Below are 20,148 nucleotides of genomic sequence, written 5' to 3'. Positions count from 1 at the left end.
TGTTGGAAATAAGAAGAAAACATGGAATGTTACTCTATATAAGCGGTATGAATTTATTGCTTTATAGTTCTGTTTAGCTTGGAGTGGACAAGTTAAGTGGATATAAATTATTCTTATATTGTTGGTAATTTTTTGGGTTTTCTTTGAGCTTCTATTAGTTGTTAGAAAAAGAGTAAGAGACATGTTCACCAGCAAATGTTCTAACAGCACTTAACATGGGAAAATGTGTTCTACACATTTGATTAGGTTTATTTGATTTGATTAGGATTATTTTGTTATTTTTATTTTTACGACAAATCTGGTCCGATGGCTAGGCACCACCAGATGTTCTAAAAATATTAGACTTGAATAATAGTCCTAGCCAAACCTAATTTAAAATAAAAAAAATAAAAATATAATATTTCTAAAAATCCACTTGCCTCAAATAGGAAGGTAAATGCTTTTGATATGTCAGGTAAGAAGCACGGACACTTATAAGAAAGTGTCATGTCCTTGTCTGTCTTATTATTATTTAAATTTTTTCGTATTGGATGCATTTTTTAAACTTAGAAGATATATGCGTCCATCATTTAGACACACATGTGACACATGGCAAGTTTAAAGAAAGTAACTTTGGAGCTAATGATTAAAGAAAGTAACTTTGGCTGTTCAACAAGGTTTCATTACTGACCTGAAAGTGTTTCCATGCCTTTTATTGTTCATAATCTGTTGCAAATCTTTATATTCTTCTGATTGTGTCATTTGGTCCAGAGTTATACACAATATATCCCATTAGCGATCAGTGATGTTGATTCCTGGCTGAAGACACCGTCGATATATGTTTTTGACTGCTTTGCTACGGGAATGATTGTCAATGCCTTCGTAGAGGTATTCAATTCTGTGTAGGGTGAATTCATAATAAGCATTTGATTTTGCCATGATATAGGAATTATTATTGTGTTTCTTCAGCTCTCTAACTTTTAGTATGATTGTCTATGCTATAGCTTCAGGATTGGAGTGCTTCTACTTCTTCTGGATCTTCCCCAAGGGATTGCATTCTGCTTGCAGCCTGTGAAGCACATGAGACTCTTCCTCAGAGTGCAGAATTTCCTGCTGATGTGTTTACGTCATGCCTCACCATTCCCATCAAGATGGCATTGAGATGGCGAGACATTTTATTCATTTATTTGATTTTCATTACCAACTTTAATTCTATTTTCTTTTGCAAACTCTTTTAGTGCTGGCCAGACTGCTAGCTTTGAGCCCCTATGTTTCTTTCTTGTCTTCGGTAATGCATCTTTTAGGTCCAAGCATCTTCATGTTTGTTAACACCCTTTTGTCATAAGATCCTAAGTATGTTTTGAGCTGAGTGTACGACATAATTTGGACTCTCATTAATTGGTTTGAAGGTAGAATTAAGGAAAGGGCTTATATCGCTCTTATGTTGTTGTTGAATGAGCTCCTGTGTCATTGTAAGTTTATGTTTTTTCTGCTATTAGCATAAATGATAATTGTGGCTATTGCCAGCATACTTTATGAAAATTGTCATACTAGGCAATAAATGAATCTGTGATTGTCAATTTTGGAGGATGATCACACTTGTTTCTAGTAATGCAGCTATATTTTTGTTTTGTATAACCTGAGATAACTAACAAAACCTTTGAAGCCAACACGGCATCTTAAATAATAAAAGTCTTGAAGGATGGTGTGTTGGTTTAAGGCAAGTTCTTCTTTTGGAGCCTTTTGGCATTTGATTATTTTCTACTGCAGAATGGACTTTCTGCAAATGTATGTTGAAGCTGTCCACCCACATTTTATTTTCCACATTTGCATTTAATATTGTTATATTTTCCACAAGAAAGGAAATTTGTTTATTATTGTTCCTAAGCTTTTTCTTTTTAAATGTTATTGTTCCTTTTTTTTTGATCGGCAAATGTTATTGTTCCTTAATTGTGGTTGGGTTGAATGAATTTTATTTGATATTGGATTGAATGTTTATAAACAAAAATTAATAATTCTAAAAAAAAAAAAAAAAGAAAGAGATTTGGCGACTAAAAAATTGGTCGGCAAATTCTACATTTTTGGGACTAAAATCGTTGGTCGGCAACTCCTCACCTTTTGGCGACTAAATTGTTAGTCGGCGATTCCTCGACTTTTGGAAACTAATCTATTTGGTCGTGGAATGTGACAATTGGCGACTAAAATATTTGGTCGGGAAAATATCACTTTTCGCGACCAAAGTGTTTTAGCGACAAAATAGATTAGTCGCAGTAATGATATATTTAGCGACCAAAAATTTAGTCAGCAAATCCAACTTTTCCCGACCAACAAAAATTTTGGTTGCGAATTACTTTTGCCAACCCTCAATTGGCGACCAAAGTAACGACCAAAAAAATTGGTCGCGGAAAACTTTTATCGACTAAAAATGAGCTTTTAGCGACCAATTTTTTGGTCGGCAAATGTGTTATTTCTTGTAGTCAATTTTCTAATCGCATAACAAATAGCTCATTTTATTAATAAATCGTCAAGTCAATTAGCAGTGTTTAGGGTTCATTTAGGAAGTGGTTTGGTTTTTTGACTTTTTGGCTATTTTAGTCTTGGGCTAAAAAGTCTCGTTTGGGAAGGGCTTTTTGGCTTTTTTGACTTTTTGTAAGAGAAAGAATGTAATGATTATGGGTTAAATGTGATATTTTGTCTTGTTGGGCTAAAAAGCCTCTTTTTTTTTGTGACTAAAATAGCCCCAAACCCAACCCAACCCAACCCAACCCAACTCAACTTGCCAAGCGAAGCCTTTATGATGTTGAAAATATATTTCAATTAATAAATCAGGTAATTTTATTATTGTATAGAACAACAATTAGGAATTTCTTTTTGTTTTTTTTTTTTTGTTAAATAAAAATTTTTGACAATGGAGTTTTGTAATTTTTAAAATTACAAGGGTTAATCTGTATTATAAACAAATCTTAAGAAGTGTGTTTATAATTTACTCTTATATTTTTAATCCCTGTGAGTATTGTAGCACACTACAAGAATTAACACTTTTGACAACAAAAAAATTGGTCGCTAAAAGTCAATTTTTGGTCAGCAAAAGTTATCCGCGACCAATTTTTTTGGTCGCTACTTTGGTCGCCAATTGAGGGTCGGCAAAAGTAATTCGCGACCAAAATTGTGGTTGGTCGGCAAAAGTTGGATTTCGTGACTAAATTTTTGGTCACTAAATATTTAATTACCGCGACTAATTTATTTTGTCGCCAAAACACTTTGGTCGCGAAAAGTGATATTTTCCCGACCAAAAAGTTTGGTCACCAATTATCACATTCAACGACCAAAAAGTTTGGTCGCCAATAGTGACATTCCGCGACCAAAAATTTTGGTCGCCAATCGTGACATTCCGCGACCAAAAAGTTTGGTCGTCATTTGTGACATTCCATGACCAAAAAAGGTTTTGGTCACCATTTGTTAATTTTCACGACCAAAACTTTTGGTCGGCAAAAGTGAGTTTCCACGACCAAGAGCTGTTTTGGTCGGCAATAGATGTATTTTTTGCGACCAAAACTCTTGGTCGGCAATTGTCATTTTTTGCGAAAAAAAATAATTTATTTGTCACAACTAATAAATTGGTTGCGAAAGCAGGAAAACAATACACCTATAATTCCTAATAATTCATTCAATCCATAATAAACTTATAATTTTAAAGCATCATTCAAATTAACTGAATCATTAACATTCGACACAATACATAATTCATTAACATTCGACACAATACAACTATTCTAAATTTTCATTCACAAGTCACATCCATCTAGCATAACAAATTGAAACAATACATAATTCAGATTTACAGCATCAGGAAAATAGCTTAATCCACTAAGTTGCCTTGATAGCCAATCAAAAAGATCCTTGCGCCTTTCCGTGCCAAGCTTCGCATCCATCAAAGCAGTAGTGATGTAAGGCACCTAATAAAGAAACAGAATTGGAAAATTTATCAGAGAAGCATGATAGTGGCAGCAACACTGGATTGCAAACCCGTATCTTTGCAAAAATCAATTAAATCCTATAAACATGTACATCGTATTGAGACAACTAGCTAGGGGTGGGCGCGGATCGGTTGCGGCCACGGAACCTCTAATCCGCCATCCGTCTGTCAGATTGGCGGATTGGAGAAAATCAATCCGCATCCGTCCGCCAATCCGGCGGATGCGGATTGAGTGGATGAGCGGATTGGCGGATAGATACGAATCGGTTTGGCTGTTTAAAAGTTTACAAATTTTCAACACAATTTAATTGTGTGCGCACTTCCTTAAAAAAAAAAAAAACAGGGCATAATTCAAGTTTGCATAATTTAATATTCAAGTGGGATAATTCAAGCGTGCATAATTCTGGTAGTGGCATAATTCAAGTGTGCTGTGCATAATTCAGTGGGCATTTCTTAAACAACTTGGGCAATGCAAAAATAACCATGTGATGAATTGTTGCACCGAATTCCATCCCAACAGCAGCCAGAAATTAATTGTTAAACAACTTGGTCAAATGAATTTTTGCATGAGGATTCAGGAATACAGACGTGAGAAACCAACAGCAGCCAGAAATCCAAAAAAAAAAACAAAAAAAGAGGAACAGCTTTCTAGAGCTCAGCCTCTTAACAGATTTCATTTGACCAAGAATTATTATTTCAAGGATTACCACTTCTGAATAATCAAGAACATTTGATATTTCGGTTAAAGAATTGGGACATCTAAAGCTTGCTCCCAAGTGACCCCAAAACTAGTATGCAGGCTGAAAACTTGATGGTAAATAAGACCTAAGATTTCTAGTTTCGGAAAGCAGTTAACACATAGTAGGAATGCAACTATGTATTCCAAAGGTGGGAAGGGATTCACATCCTTACATTATGGAAATTATTCCCAGGTAAATTAGAAAACTCCAGACAGAAATGGCTTCTTATAACCCAGTCAAGGGCATGCATTTAAAATCTCGCAGTGGTGAATCGAGAAGACCATAGCTAGGACCCTTCAACTCATGTTTCAGCCTATATTCAAACCCAGTCCCTATTTGAGTAAGGCTTTCCTTTGATTGCTGAAAGACCTGGGGCTAAAATAAAAGTAAAAATGTATATTTATTCAAACTTTGAATCTCAAATCTTGTGTCATTTGGAAACCAAGAGAAGATAACATCCAGCAGTGGAGTGCAGATCATTTTAATTTTCACTATAAGAAACAACATAAAACACAATTTTTTATTTCATTTTTGTTTCTTCTCCTTTATCAGCGATCAACCCCACAATAAATGAGGCGTTAGAAAGAAACCATAAACAGGACTAGCATATACTTTGTGTTTTTGGAGGATGCATTAACTGATGAGCAGGGATGTATTCTTGATTGTATTAATCAAAGCAAGAAAGAACACATATTGGAGCCTCTCATATGCATATATCATTCAACAATAATATAACTATTAACAATTTAGGCATAAGAATGGAACTTATAGTCATTATTTGTCTGCGCTGCTACAAGTAAAATTTGGACAGAAACAACCAGCAAACAGATCTGAATTCTTGAACCCATTATTCAAGAAAGAACCACAGAGATTCTTGAGCTCACTGAATTACAATGAAAACACTTCGCAACCACTCAATTCATTCCTTCAGTTCCTATTGTTCACTATAACTCTTCAATATAAGAAAGTTCTTCACGACTGTAATCAACATATGCATAGCTGCAATTAGAAACAATATGAAAGCACATGGATACACAAATTATTTGTTCAAGTAATTACAATACAACAATTGCAATCTAATTTTTCCTTCATAGAAAATAAATAAAACAGAAAAAAAAATTGCAGTTTAGTTTACTGGTTGATTGCAGCACCGGAATCAATATGAAATAATTGTAAATATGAAGGGTTTGTGAGAGAAAACTTGCTAGTCTTGTAGATACCTCAAGAAGGAGAAAGATTCAAGGACCATGGACGAGTTTGATTTTTGACTTATAGATTAGTCATTAGGGGCAAGAGCACTAGTACCTTCACTGAGGAACTAATTTCCACTTGGGTCATTTTCAAGGAAGCTGTCAGACAAGTTGCCAATTGTGCGTCATGATAATCAATGCTACCAACTTTTTTACAAAAATGTTCTGAAATGTTCATCCATTCAAGGTATAACACATTAATGCACACAATTTCAACACAATTTCAACAGTGAAAGCCCTAATTAATTAGCAGAACATAGTCGAAGCCCTAAAAAAATAAGCAAATCTCTACAAAGACAAGAAGAGAAGAGAAGTGAAGAGAAGAAGCTGAAGCCCTAATTACTGAAAAAATAACAAAATAAAAACATAGAACACAGTTGCCGATCACCGATCAAAGACAAAAAGTGAAGAGAAGAGAAGAGAAGATTACCTTTGAATCGATGCTTCGATCGCTGCTCGCCACCACCACTGTCACCGATCGTCGCTAGCCACCATTGTCACCGACGCCGATTGTTTCTCGTCTCTTCCATTCAAGTGTGAGCACATCTGATGCAACAAGTAATGATTTACTATCACATACTCCCACAACACGCAAGTGCACTCCCTGCTCAAAAATTGCTATCCCCAAATTAAATTTGTCAAAAATATAAGCATAAAATTATTTATATTTCATATCTAACCATGTTTTGTATTTGAAGAGGTCAATCTAATATTGAAACTTCAAAAAATTAAAAAATTCAAATCATAAAAAAGGGAACGTAAAGTTAAGATAGCCATCAAACAAAAATCCATCCTACGAATGGCAAGCCTTAATGAAGGTCATGTCATCAAATGCACAATTTACTTAGTTATTGAAGGGAAAATCTACACAAATGTCAAATTACCAGAATTACAAATTTTCAGATCAAACATAAATCCATTAACTTTACACATTCCCCGGTATTCTGTGCAACTCATCAGTTGGGCTTAGATGTAAGTATGCACAAGCGCAAAAGACACTCATAAATCATAGAAGTCCATGTTGTTAAAACCAAGACGCAGTCTTGTTGCATTATATTCCCTTTCCACTTAATTCAAATAGTATAACAAACTAATACAGTAATCACAGGGTGTTTGATATCCCCTTTAACTGAATTACCTCATAGAGTCTTCCATCTAATTCAGAGGCCCATGACTGACAATACAGTCATGACAACAAAAGTAAAATCAATGCTAAAAGGAATTTTTTCAATGATAATTGACAACAACAAAAGTAAAATCAATGCTAAAACGAGCCTAGAAAAAAATAATAATAAAAGAAAATAAAATAAAAACGGAAGGAAACCAACAACAACAACAACAACAACAAAAAAATAGTAAACCAAGACAGTTGCCATCATTGGATTGCCAACTTGCCATTTAAAAAGTACTTTTCAGAGAAACAAAATAAAAAATAAGGTTCTTGAATGCTCTATATAATTTAAATGATCTTTTGCCTTAGAGATATTCTATCATGTACTTTTCAGTTAGATTATATCACATTCAGGGTCGGCCCTAACTTGGGAATTAAAGATACCTCATATTGGTGCAATTTTTGAGAAATGAGGTTAGCATATTCTAAGAAGTCGGTTTTAGACTTGGGAATTAAGTTGTCAACGGACTTCTCATTGCCACTCTCTGTAAATAGTTCTTCACTGGATTTAGGATCGCCCTCGTCAGCAATTCTACAATAAGAGAAGCAATGGTACAAAACATTAGACACATTGTTACAAGAAATAATGCCAACCACAGAAAATTTAGACTTCTCAACTTCCAAACTCGTGAAAACAGAAATGAATGGAGAAGAAATGAAAATGGCAACATTATGTGGACGTACAAAAACACACTACTGCTCAAAATAATGGAGTTCAGAAACATGAACTGACAAAGAAAACAATGATTTACATAATAGTGTAAGCATTGTCGCAACTCATTAACATAAAAGAACAATTAAGAATTATCAATGGCTAAAACCAAACAAAATAATTCCCAATATCGAATTCCAGGAGAACATTTCGAGTTCACAATCTATCAGCAACTCATTAACATAAAAGAACAATTAAGAATTATCAATGGCTAAAACCAAACAAAATAATTCCCAATAACAAATTCTAGGAGAACATTTCGAGTTCACAATCTATCAGCAACTCATTAACATAAAAGAATAATTAAGAATTATCAATGGCTAAAACCAAACAAAATAATTCCCAATAACAAATTCCAAGAGAACATTTCGAGTTCACAATCTGTCAGCAAGTGGCTCCATGTGATGTTGTTTATATAAGAGATGTACAAACATGCTAAATTGCTAGAACCGATTTAAGTACTTGTTAAATATAACAATTACCAAACTAATATTTCAAGTGCACAATTCATATGCAAGAAGCACCATGTGATAAACTTAACGGAACAGTCAACATCATACCAAAAAAAATTCAGAATTTCATTTGAAATCCAAACTGAATTTGATAAACATGTACGATTGGAATCTCATGATATATAACAAAGACCATTTAAGCACTACAGAATCAGAACCTTGGCCTTGATTTATTGCAATAATAAGGAAAAAGGAAATAAAAATATTAAGACACAACTACATAAATGAATTATTTAAGCATAACTACATAAATTGTCCCCCATGCAATGGATCTGGAAAGACAAAATCAAACTGTTGTTCCTAATAGTAAGGAGAAAGAAACCTTCTCTTGGTTGTTCACTGTGTCTTACAAGGTGACACAGCTGATAATATGCAGGATCTTCCTCCCTTAATTTCTTCAGTATCCTCATCAGCTTTCTTGGCATTTCAGTATCACGCTCACACAGATTAACCTGATTTTCAAGATTTAACCCCCCCTCAAAAAAAATGGAAGAATGAATACAGCATCAGGGGAGGTCAGTTACAGCATATAAGAAAAGCAGCAGGAAAAAAAAAAGGCCTTTTAAGTATCGCTAGATGTACTTCACAAATTTAGAAGAGTCCATGTAGCATACAAAGCAACTACAGTCTATGTGGCATAAAATAACCTGAAGAAGAAGGGAATAAAACAAAGGAGAAAAATGGAACACAATTCAAACCACTATAGTAGTATCCTAATTCAAAAGCAATGGTCTCTTCCATCCCATAGCAGTTTTATCTGCAGAACTATCTGCATAGGATCCTGCCTTTTACCATTGAAATGAACATCATTACGATCCGTAGCCCACTCAAACTCAAACTGACTGACACTAACACATATAAAGCAAACTGAAACATTCCCTTCATACACACCTAGCATACTGAATCCTACATGAATTGCAAATACAGTAAAGTCCTTAACTCTTACATTATACCTTCTTTAACTTCCTTCCCACATCTTTAGTACTATTATAGTTTCTCATGTTTACTCAAAACTTCAAGAATTTTTTGATTTTGAAGGTCCAAGCTATATATAGTGGTGACACATAGGTTATAAAAGCTTATTCTAGTCTTGCCTTGCATCATCGAGACAAAGCAGAATTTAAATCCCTCAAAGCTTAAAAAAGGCATAGAAAAAAGGTGCACATCCACAGAGTCTCAGGAGAACACATTATATGAATTGTATGTATTTATCACATTTCATTAAAATTCATATCCTAAAGGAGAAAAATGAAATGGAGATTGAAAAGGTAGCACATAGATATATTTCCAGAATGAACAAAATCCCTCTTTACCTTTTGGTATACCAGCGACTATTACTGTTGCCATATCTCCAGAATGATAATCCAGGAACTTGTGAAAGCAGAGATTCAATGACCCTTGCAGGAACTATTTTGTTCACTATCCCCATTTCAGTTCCCACTGGTTGACTATCAAAATCTCGCCAAAACTTAATAACATGGAGACTCTCCTCTTCAGTTGATCTCTGCACAACAATTCTGGATGCATAACCCTTCTCTCTCATTTGAAGGCATATTTCTGAGGGATTGTTTGCTGTAATACAAAACCATATACAACCAGCCCCTGTCAAACAAAAGTTTGTCAACAATGGGCAATATTTTATCAATAACACTCCAACCATTCTCTCCTCCAGCCCAAGCCGAGGCAATCCCTTCACGACCCACTACATCTTCAGGTGTTGGCACATAAGGTGGATTCACAACCATCACATCCACCAATCCTTATAATCGCTTCTCCAATCCTGCCTGGTCGTTATAGACTTCTAGTGGACAATGAGAAAATTTCAGAGATTCCAGTTTGTTATGGCAATTTATGCCGAAACAAAAATATTAATGTGGCCTAAACTACAGAGTGCAGAAATTGGAAAGTAAACATTACTGATATCAAGCAAGTGATCAATAGCATAGAAATATTTACTATTATCTACATCCCTATATGATCGTTAAACAAACTTCCAATTTTGAAAAAATAAAAGTGGCCAACACAAGAAACATGTATTATTACTTTTTTGTTACATTAACAAGTTACTCCAAATTCCAATAATCAGCACTATTCCTTTTCCTCACAACAACAACAAGAAGCATGTTTTATAGCATGAGATGGGTTTAACTACATAGGTCCAATTTGTTTCCACTTAATTGCACCTTATTTAGATTAAAATTTGAATTCACATGCTAAGTAGTTGTACTTCAAAAGGTAGAAACTTTTCAAGTTTTCATTTTATTTTCTTTTTCAACTTAAAAATCTCAAAATACTAACGTTGGTTTTTAGAAATTTTTTTTTTTAAAAAAAAGATTCTATTGAAGCAACACTTATACAGCTAATATACAACACAATTGCTTCTCAAATCTAAACGAAATTGCTTGTCACTTCAGCAGCATATTGTGCCTTACGTTGAAAACCCCTCCCATTTCTTATGCATCTTCTTACCTCTAACTTTGTATTTTAGATGTTCAAAATTGAATGTTTAATTTTGAACTTCTAATCAGGAGCATTTACAAGTTAAACCTGAGATCATCAGCTAAACAGTTTGGGGAAATGCAGTGTCCTCTTAGATTTATAATACAAAATTAAAACTTTTAAATCAATTCAAGGTTAAAAGGGCAGTTAGGATTACCAGGAGAGCCAAAAGTAGAACAACCAATCCGAACAAATAGTATGCTTAATCTGCAATTAAAAATTTGACAAAATTTAGAGCTCTAGCAACAACTTCATGCACATGAACTGTAATACTAATCAATTGAAGGTTTTTCACTTTGACATTTTATCAAACACTTGGTGAATATACTATATAACCCAATTTCAACATAACCCATTTCCCTGAACCACCCATCAATGAAAATCTCTTATTTAGCATATCAAATTCTCATTAAAAAAAATTAACATCAATCAATTAAGCCCTAAAAGAACAAAAAAAAGTTGACATAAAGACAGAGCGAGAGAGATCAGAAATAGATGGAGAGAGAGAGAGAGAGAGAGAGAGAGAGACGCGCACACACATACCAAAAACACACATACCAGAAAGACAGAGCGAGAGAGATCAGAAATAGAAGCCCATGATAATCAGGAGTCGCATTGTCTACAGTTGAAACAACATTCAACTCAGGATTCAGGGCCATAGGATTTTGGCCTCTGCCTCCCCTTCCTCCACGACCACCTGACCCAGATCGACCTCCAATAGGTGTGTAAACCTTCGAATCAGCCATACCACCACCAACTCCATGAGAATGGACACTCCCAGCCATCGGAAGGGCATCAAGCTTCGATACCAGATTTCTCGCCCTAGCAAAAAAGAGGCTGTCTGGGATATACTTATTCGCGATCTACAACAGCTTCCTCACTCCCCTCCATTTCTACGATGTCTGACCACCGAGATTGGAGAAGATTTAGGGCAGAAGCTGTTAGGGTTGAAGTTTCCTCCTGGATAAGATCACACGGGATCAGATCCTCCCGATCCACACCAGACATGGAAGCCTTCATACGATTAAGCTCCTCTCTTAACTCCTCAAAGGGCTTCAACTGAGTAACTCGCCGAAACGGATCCCCCTGTGCAACCTCCACCGAAGCTAACCCCAACGATGCAACCCCTTTCTTTCTTTCATTCATTGCCAGAATATCACTCGTCAACCCTTCCATAGATTCCACAAAGGAAGAAGGGTTCAAATTGGCCTCACATACACAAAGGCTACTCACTGGTTCTAAATTTTTTTAATTTTTTTTTTCTGTTTCCCAGGTACAAAACGACGTCGTTTTTTGATTGGCGACCAAATTTTTTTTGTCACCAAAAAAATATATTTCCCCCCTCCATGTTTCACATTTCCCTCCACAAACTTTTGGCGACCAAAAGACCAAATTAGTCGCAGAAAAAGTACCTTCGCCGACAAACTTTTTTAGTGGTCAAATCTCAATCAACGACGACTAAAATATTAGTCGCTAAAAGTACAAATTTGGCGACTAATTTTTTTTGGTTGCTGAAAATAAGTTTTTGGCAACCAAATTTTTGGTCGCCAAAAAATATGTGACATTCCGCGACCAAATTTGTAGTTGGTCGGCAAAAGTATACCACTTTCTGCGACCAACTCATTTTTTGGTCGCCAAAATATAACCTTCTGCGACCAATAATATTTGGTCGCCAAAAATAATGATCATTCGCGACTAATTAATATTTGGTCGCCAAATGTCATTTTTTGGCGACAAAAATTTTTTTGGTCGGCAAAAATGGTCGGCAATTGTGTAAATTCTTGTAGTGGCATTTTGGTCCTTAATATTTAATTGTGTCAATTTGATTTCTAATATATAAAAATGTGTTTCAATTTAGTCCTCCGAGTGTGTTTATTAACAAAGTTAGATTGGGAGATTAAATTGAAACACTTAATATACATATGAGATCATATTGACACAATTTAAATATTAAAGGCTAACTTGAAACACTTTTTATATTTTGAGAATCAGATTGATATAATTTAAATAATGGATATTAAATTAAAATATTTTAATATATTAAAATCAAATTGGCAGAATTTAAATGTTAATAACTAAAGTAACATACATTCATTACTTTGATGATCATACTTTTAGGGAAAAAAAAAAAAAACAACTTGTATAAACTGCTTCAATTATGGTAAGGAAGATGAGATTGACACAGGTGCGCATAAAATAGAATCCTGTATTTTATCCTGAAATTGAGATGAAAATGTGGACTTGTGTGACTTTGAAGCCTTCCTTTCTAGTCCTCGTTTTGAACCTGCAAGCCTGTATCCAGTGAAGCACCCCTTCCTTTCTTGTACTTTGGTCTTGTTTGGGGATTTGATTATTTTAATTTATTTTTGAATTATTTGATTATTTTAACTTGATTAAAAACATTTATTTGAGAAGATAATTAATTTTTTATAATTAATTAGATAATTATAAAAAAATTTAAAATAATTATAATTTAAATATAATATTTTAATTTATTAATTATTTTAATTCATTTTATTTTTATTGACTGTTTTAACTTAAAAAAAATAATCAATAAAATCACTTCCCTACCAGGGCAAGCGGAGATAGACTATAAGAGAAAGATCCCACTGTTCACACTAAGGGGTTGTTTGGGGTGTCCTAAATAAGTATATTTTTTATTTTTTTAGACTAAAAAATTGAGGAAGAAAATATGGATGTTTGGGTTAACTTTTTGACTTTTTATGAAAAAATGTGTAATAAAAAATTATAAAAATTGATTTGTAGGGAAAAATTAGAATTGGGAGTTGTGCAGCCGTAATTGTTAACTTTTGGTGAATAGTGTTAACTTTTTAACTTTTTGAGTAATTTTTTGATTTTTTAACTTTTTTACAATATACCAAACTTGACCTAACACTCTAACATCACATCAATCACATGTGTATAATTTAAGGTTTTAACAATGAAAAATGTTTGGTGGCCACAATATTCGCAGCTCAAATGGCTCGAATTGACCAAAACGACGTCGTTTTGGAATATTCGCGGCTCAAATGGCTCAAATTGACCAAAACGACGTCGTTTTGTGTTGTTTTGTATCTAAAACGACATCGTTTTGATCAATTCAAGCCATTCAAACCTGAGAAATTCGGCCCCTCTACCATTGCTGTTTAACAATTATACGAAACCGTGTAAGGTTTCGCTCTCATTTTGATTATAACTAAACTATATATTTGTGTTATACATTTTTGACTTTCCACCTTTCAATCTTGACTTTTCCACTGGCAAATGTCCTCCAAGTGGATTCAATTTTTGTTTTGTTTTGTTTTTGTTTGTTGTTTTTTTGTCTTCTTCGCATGTGCGTATATTATATTGTAGTGCCTGTTTATCTACACGATAGGTGTGAAATATAAATTTAATTTTGATTTAAATATTTATATGTTATGCATTGCTCATTATTTCTCAAACTGAAAATCTTGCATTATATATATATATATATATATCAGAAGTGTTAATATATACTATGCATTTGTATATAATTATTTTATTTCAAAAAAATAAGATTACAGGATAATAGGATTATATTCAAAATCTGCGATTAGAAGTTGAGAAATTTAAAAAACAAAAAAAAAAAAATGAATTAAATGCATAACTGCCCATGAAAATGCTATAGGAATATTTTGAAAAAACCTAAAAAAATGATATATAAACACCAAGTCTGATCTTCACATATATCATCGTCCTAAATAGATTGCAGTTATAATTTGTATAAAATATGCTTCTCCTTTCTTGCTGTGAATGTAGACTTTTGTCACCCCAGAGGGGAAAAAAAAATTATATGAAAAAAAAAGGGAAGAATAACAAATAAAATAAAGAAAAAGTAATAATTTGGTATAAGTTTTGAAAATTTTTTTTTATAAACTTTCTCATAAATTCATAATTATTTTGGAAAGTTATTACTTATTTGTAATTTCGCCAAAAATAAATGGATTGACCAAAAAGAGTAACAAAATGTGGAGAATCTAAAATAATTACAATAGACATGCAAAAATTATAAATTTGTTATAAAATGGTGACAAACAAATATAGGACCTGTTTGGTACAACTTTTATGTGGTGATTATAATTTATTTTAATTTGGGAGTCTATATCCGATTATTTTGGTGCAACTTCTGCTTATAACTTATTATGCAGAAATAACTTAAATAAGTTTTAAAAAAAAAAATTAATTATTTGAAAGTTGAGGATATAGGCGACTTTAGCTTTTACTTTCTTATTATCAGCTTTTAATTTAAAACAAGCTCTACCAAACAAGGGCATAAGGTTACTAAATTACCCTTCAATTCCACTCTCCTGTCTTTCCTCTCCAAGTGTAAATCCTAACCCATCACCAACCACCCTACATAAGGTCGACTAACCTTTGCCTTCACCCTCCATGGCGTCATCTGCCCCTCCCTCGCCGCTACTAACCCTTCCTGCACGATATTATTTTAGATTGTGACTCGAGTTATATGTGTGACATTTTCAAATGTAGAGTGTTAAAACATTCAATTCAAAACCAATTACAAATAAGCATAAGGCTTTATGAAGTATAATAACCAAGTTTAAATAATTTAGAAAGACGGTGCAAAACAAAAGGTTCACATAAGCCATAAAACTAAAAATGAACAAATTATGATCCTCTGTAATGCACTATGTAGTGCCATGTCAACTCGGATAATAATTAAATTAGATATAAAAATGAATATATTATAAATTATACTTGTAATTTTGCCTCCTGTATCGAATTAGTTCTAAAGTTTCAATTGTATCATTTTTTATTTTTTACTTTTTCATGCTTTGTCAGTCTAATTAATAATATCAATTAAGAAATTAAATAAAAATTAAGTGCAAACCACGGCAAGAAAATACGCTTTTGACTACTAAAAAATTAATCACCAAAGTATCATTTTTAGTAGCCGATTGTCAATGGTGACTAAAATTTTTAGTCGCCCAGTTAGTCATCGAATGCTTGTTGGCAATAGTATTTGGTGACCAAATTTTTTTTACTTGCTAATTCTCTTCTCTTTGGCTACTAAAACAATGTTAGTCCCTAATTAGTACCTTTTGGTGACGAAAAGTCGCCAAAAGTTCTAAAATAATGAAATTCTCTTTCAACGATTAAAATATTTAGTCACTAATAGGTTTTGGTCGCAAATAATACTACATTCAGTGACTAAATATTTTAGTCATCGTTTTATGTGACTATTAGCTACCAAATAGTTTAATCAGCATTGTTTTTACGAGTAAACATTTTAGTTGCCAAAAGACTGAATATTGGATGCAATGTTTTTTTCATGACTAAAATATTTGGTCGGCAAAAGTCTTTTGTTTTTTTTGTTACTAAATATTTAGTCACTAAAAACTTTTGTTTATATTTTTGGCTACCAAATATTTAGTCCCTAAAAACTTTATTTATAATTTTTTTAATTAATTTCTTAACTACATGTATTTATTTCATTATTAGTACAACCTATACCCTATATATATAAACAAAATAATATATATACTGATTATATTATCAATCATTCTAACATTTCTCTTTTAACTATCCAGTCATTTTAAATTCAATTGAATACATACCTACCATAAGTCTTGATACTTTCACTACGAAAATGCAATATAAAATTGATATGATTGTGACAGTTGGCCAAAAAAAATAAAAATAAATAAATAAATAAAATTGATCGTAGCAAGCCTTTTTGTTTTAATATTTTAACTAATACATATCATCAGAAGGCAGAGAAAGGAGAAGCATCCAAGAGATATTGTTCAAAATACATGTTCTCTTTGGTAAGCTTCGACCTTGCACGTTGCCAACTTGCCAGCTGCTTCTATCCATATATCTATTGATTCATCTCTCTCTCTCTCTCTCTCTCTCTATATATATATATATATGGTTGGAAATGGTTATAAAATTTTAGGTAAAATTAAATTTTTTTTCTAAGTTTGGTCTATTTTTTAGATGGGCCCCGTGCGTCGATTTTCATGGGTCAAAGTGGTAACACGTTCTATGCCGCGTTGTGATTCACGTGGTATATTTGGTTGCTCAAAATCATTACCGAGTGAATAAGAAATTGAAACCAAAGTGTGCTCCATGGAAATGGAGTTTTGGTGGAAATATCTTAAGGTTGTAAAATGGCTTGTCCCACATTGATTTGGTGGGAAGTTTTGAATAGGTTTATAAGGCATGTGTTTGGTACTTAGGGTGTGCCCCAAGGGGTACCCAAGTGTTTTGGAGGGAGAGGTTATGGGCAAAATGGGCTAGACCCATTGGACCCAAAAATCACCACACGCGCGCACCACTGTTGTCGTCCGGGCCTGGGCACGGGTGCGTGGTGGTGTGTGGTTGGGTTGGGCTTGTTCGGCCCAATACCAAAAGTAAAATCCAAAATTCAAATTAAATCGAAAATAAACTGGTCCGGTTTTACTGTACATCCAAACAGGGCCCTTCCCGTTTTTTATCTGTTTGAATTCAAAACCAACAGGTTCATACCTATTTAATTCAAAACCTACAGCCACCATTACATCTACAAATAGGACAACCCTCATTTGATGTTTGATTCATTCAGAAATTTCGTATTTCATCTCTGCAAATCTGCATTTTATTTTTGTGAGAGAGAGTATAAACACTTAGTGTGTTCGACGAACGAATAAATTGTAGTGCTGCTTTTATTCGTTGATAGATCATTTCATTTTGGGAGATAGACGTCCACATTCTGAAAGCACTGAGGAGAGGACGAATCTGTCTTAAGGACACAGTGTCAAACACTGGACTTGATCAGATTATAATTCAAAGAAATTAATCAAGTAAGTTATTTAATTTATTTTCGGTGTTTTATTATTTATTTAAATCAGATTTTAATTTTGTTTTTGTAACAAAATAAAATCTGTTTTTATTTATTTATTTTTATTTCAAGTTTGATGTTTTGTAATCAAACAAATTCTCTCATTTCTTTTATTTCTTTTATATTCTAGTTATTGTTTAGTACACAACAGAATTTAATCTACTTAAATACAATGAAGATTGTCCAACATATATATCAGCTCAACCATTGTTGCCATTCAAACAAACCTCTCCCACTCAAGTTCATATCATTCAAAGCATAGATTGGCAAATTCTCTTAGAAAATACTATGAAGATCTTATTTATATTTCTTTGCCTTCTTGTTCCCATTGTCACAGCCCAACTCCGAGTTGGTTTCTACAGCTCTACCTGCTCGCGTGCTGAACAGATTGTTCGACAAGCCGTGCAAAAGCGGTTCAGCACTGACGGCTCCATAACCCCGGCCTTGCTTCGCATGCACTTCCATGACTGCTTTGTTAAGGTAAAGAGTTTTTATCAAGGTTCTAAATATCGGCCGGTATGTTCCGTACCGGCCAGTTCGTACCGGAATATGCCACCACCGAGTCGGATACTCACCAGTATACCGGTGAGAATGAATTTCGCGTCCGTAACGGCCTATTCCCGCTACGTATCGGCCTGAATCCGATACGTGAGCGATATATTTCCGATACAGCCGGTACGAAGCAAAAAATAATCGACCAAAGCAAAGCAAAGCAGCTGTAAAAGTGGAGCAAAGCACCTGCAAAAGTCATGCTCTGTTTATATATAGAGAAGGCATGCTCTGTTTATATATAGAGCAAAGCACCTGCAAAATATATAAACAGTTCGATTTTTATATATATATATATATATATATATATATATGTTTTGCCTCTGTTTGCTTTGTATAAAGCATGCTCTATTTTTTTTTCTTTGATGAAATTCACCTGTTTTTCTTCTGCAACTTTGGGTCAATATTTTGAGTGAGAGAGAGGGAGGGAGAGAGAGAGAGAGAGAGAGAGAGGTGGTTGCATTATGGTATGAAAGCCTGATATTGAAGTGGATATATATGAGGTGCATTGGGAGTCTGAGATTGAGATGGATAAGAAGAGAGAGGTACTTGGCTACATGGAGGTGCATAGGTTTATGGTGGATTTGTAGATTCAAATGTTTAAGGTTTTTTTTTTTTTTTTTTCTATTTATTTGTTTATACACCTATACCTCTATTTATATATATATATATATATATATTTTTTTTTCTCAATACAAGAAAAAATAAATATTCAAATCAATTTTTTTATTAAAAGTTTAACATATACCAAAAATAAATACATATCATTTAGTTGAAAATTAGTCAAAAATGTTCCTACATAACGAAATTTTGATTAAAATATAACAAATTAAAGTTAAAAGAGTCAAAAAAATGCATAAAATTTAGTTTTAGAGGGATTGTTAATGATTTTTAAAATTTCACGGTCGCGACGCCCGATTCCCGATACGTACCGGCCGATACTACCGATACCGATACTCCGCGATCGATACCGTTACGTCAGCCGATACCGCGATTTTGAACTATGGTTTTTATACTACTTCATGCAAAGCTTTGAATGGCATTTTCGAGAGATGAATTAATATTTGTCAAAATATAAATAATAAGAGTATCAAGTGATACATATCAAGAATCTACTAATGTAGTTGTAAATTTTCTAAAATTGTCAGTTCTGAGGAAAATTTTTTTATGACATCATAATTAGTGGTATTGGCAGCGAACAACTCATTCTGAACTGATACATATTGTGGCCTGGTCAATATACATTGATTTTCACTCTTATCAGTGAATCGGTGTGCATTAATATTAGGAGCCCTAGAGCACAAAATATAAATAAAATATTAATACATAATGATATAACAAGTTTTGATTTTAGAGTAATTACATACAAATATAATTAATGCACAAATTTTTATAGAGAATGATTTGTTTCTTTGTGGTTGTTTTATTTTACAAATGTTATTATCGCATTATACTTGTCATAAATTATGCATAATTTTTTTTATAAGCATATCCTTTTTCATGATTTTATTGATTAAAAAAAATAAAAAAATCTAGATGACTTCTATTTTCAATAGTGTCAAACTTTGAGTCTAGGATGGCAACATGTCAGTTTTTTTTTTTTTTTTTTTTTTTTGTGCAAATTTTGCAAGTGTGATTTTAACTTTAAACTCAATTATCTTAGTCACAGAATTTCAAAGTTTGCACTAATTTTGACAATTTTGACCTAACACTCTTATATTCGACCCTACCATATCAATGCTCTCAAAACATTTTCTATTAGAATCAAGTTTGGTCAAATATAGACGGGTCAAGTAATAATAACACCGAATTCCATTTTGTTTCATCTTAAAAAAATTACTCATTTATGCATGATTACAAGCTGTAATTCTTTTGTCTGGTGAAACTGTTTATAATGT

The 20,148-nt window shown here is 33.3% G+C and overlaps 2 long non-coding RNA genes across 3 annotated transcripts; one reads left to right on the top strand and one right to left on the bottom strand.

Moving 5' to 3' along the window:
• The first annotated feature begins 667 nt into the window (after nucleotides 1-667).
• LOC145804549 (uncharacterized) lies at nucleotides 668-1,410 on the top strand. Its single transcript, XR_014346536.1, has 2 exons — nucleotides 668-867; nucleotides 984-1,410. It is a non-coding gene; the product is annotated as an uncharacterized LOC145804549 (long non-coding RNA).
• Nucleotides 1,411-5,128: 3,718 nt separating this feature from the next.
• Nucleotides 5,129-9,738, bottom strand: LOC114271860 (uncharacterized). Of its 2 annotated transcripts, none has more exons than XR_014345802.1 (3): nucleotides 9,654-9,738; nucleotides 8,663-8,792; nucleotides 5,129-5,673 (listed from the first exon to the last, which is right to left on the bottom strand). It is a non-coding gene; the product is annotated as an uncharacterized LOC114271860 (long non-coding RNA). The 2 variants fall into 2 exon arrangements; XR_014345801.1 differs by lacking the exon at nucleotides 5,129-5,673 and adding an exon at nucleotides 7,478-7,648.
• Between the last annotated feature and the right edge of the window lie 10,410 nt (nucleotides 9,739-20,148).

Source organism: Camellia sinensis, chromosome 12, assembly GCF_055761805.1.
Source record: "Camellia sinensis isolate YWXY chromosome 12, ASM5576180v1, whole genome shotgun sequence".
Classification (NCBI taxonomy): domain Eukaryota; kingdom Viridiplantae; phylum Streptophyta; class Magnoliopsida; order Ericales; family Theaceae; genus Camellia; species Camellia sinensis.
Note: the sequence above shows the minus strand (reverse complement) of the source record. Positions and strands in the feature narration are given on the sequence as shown.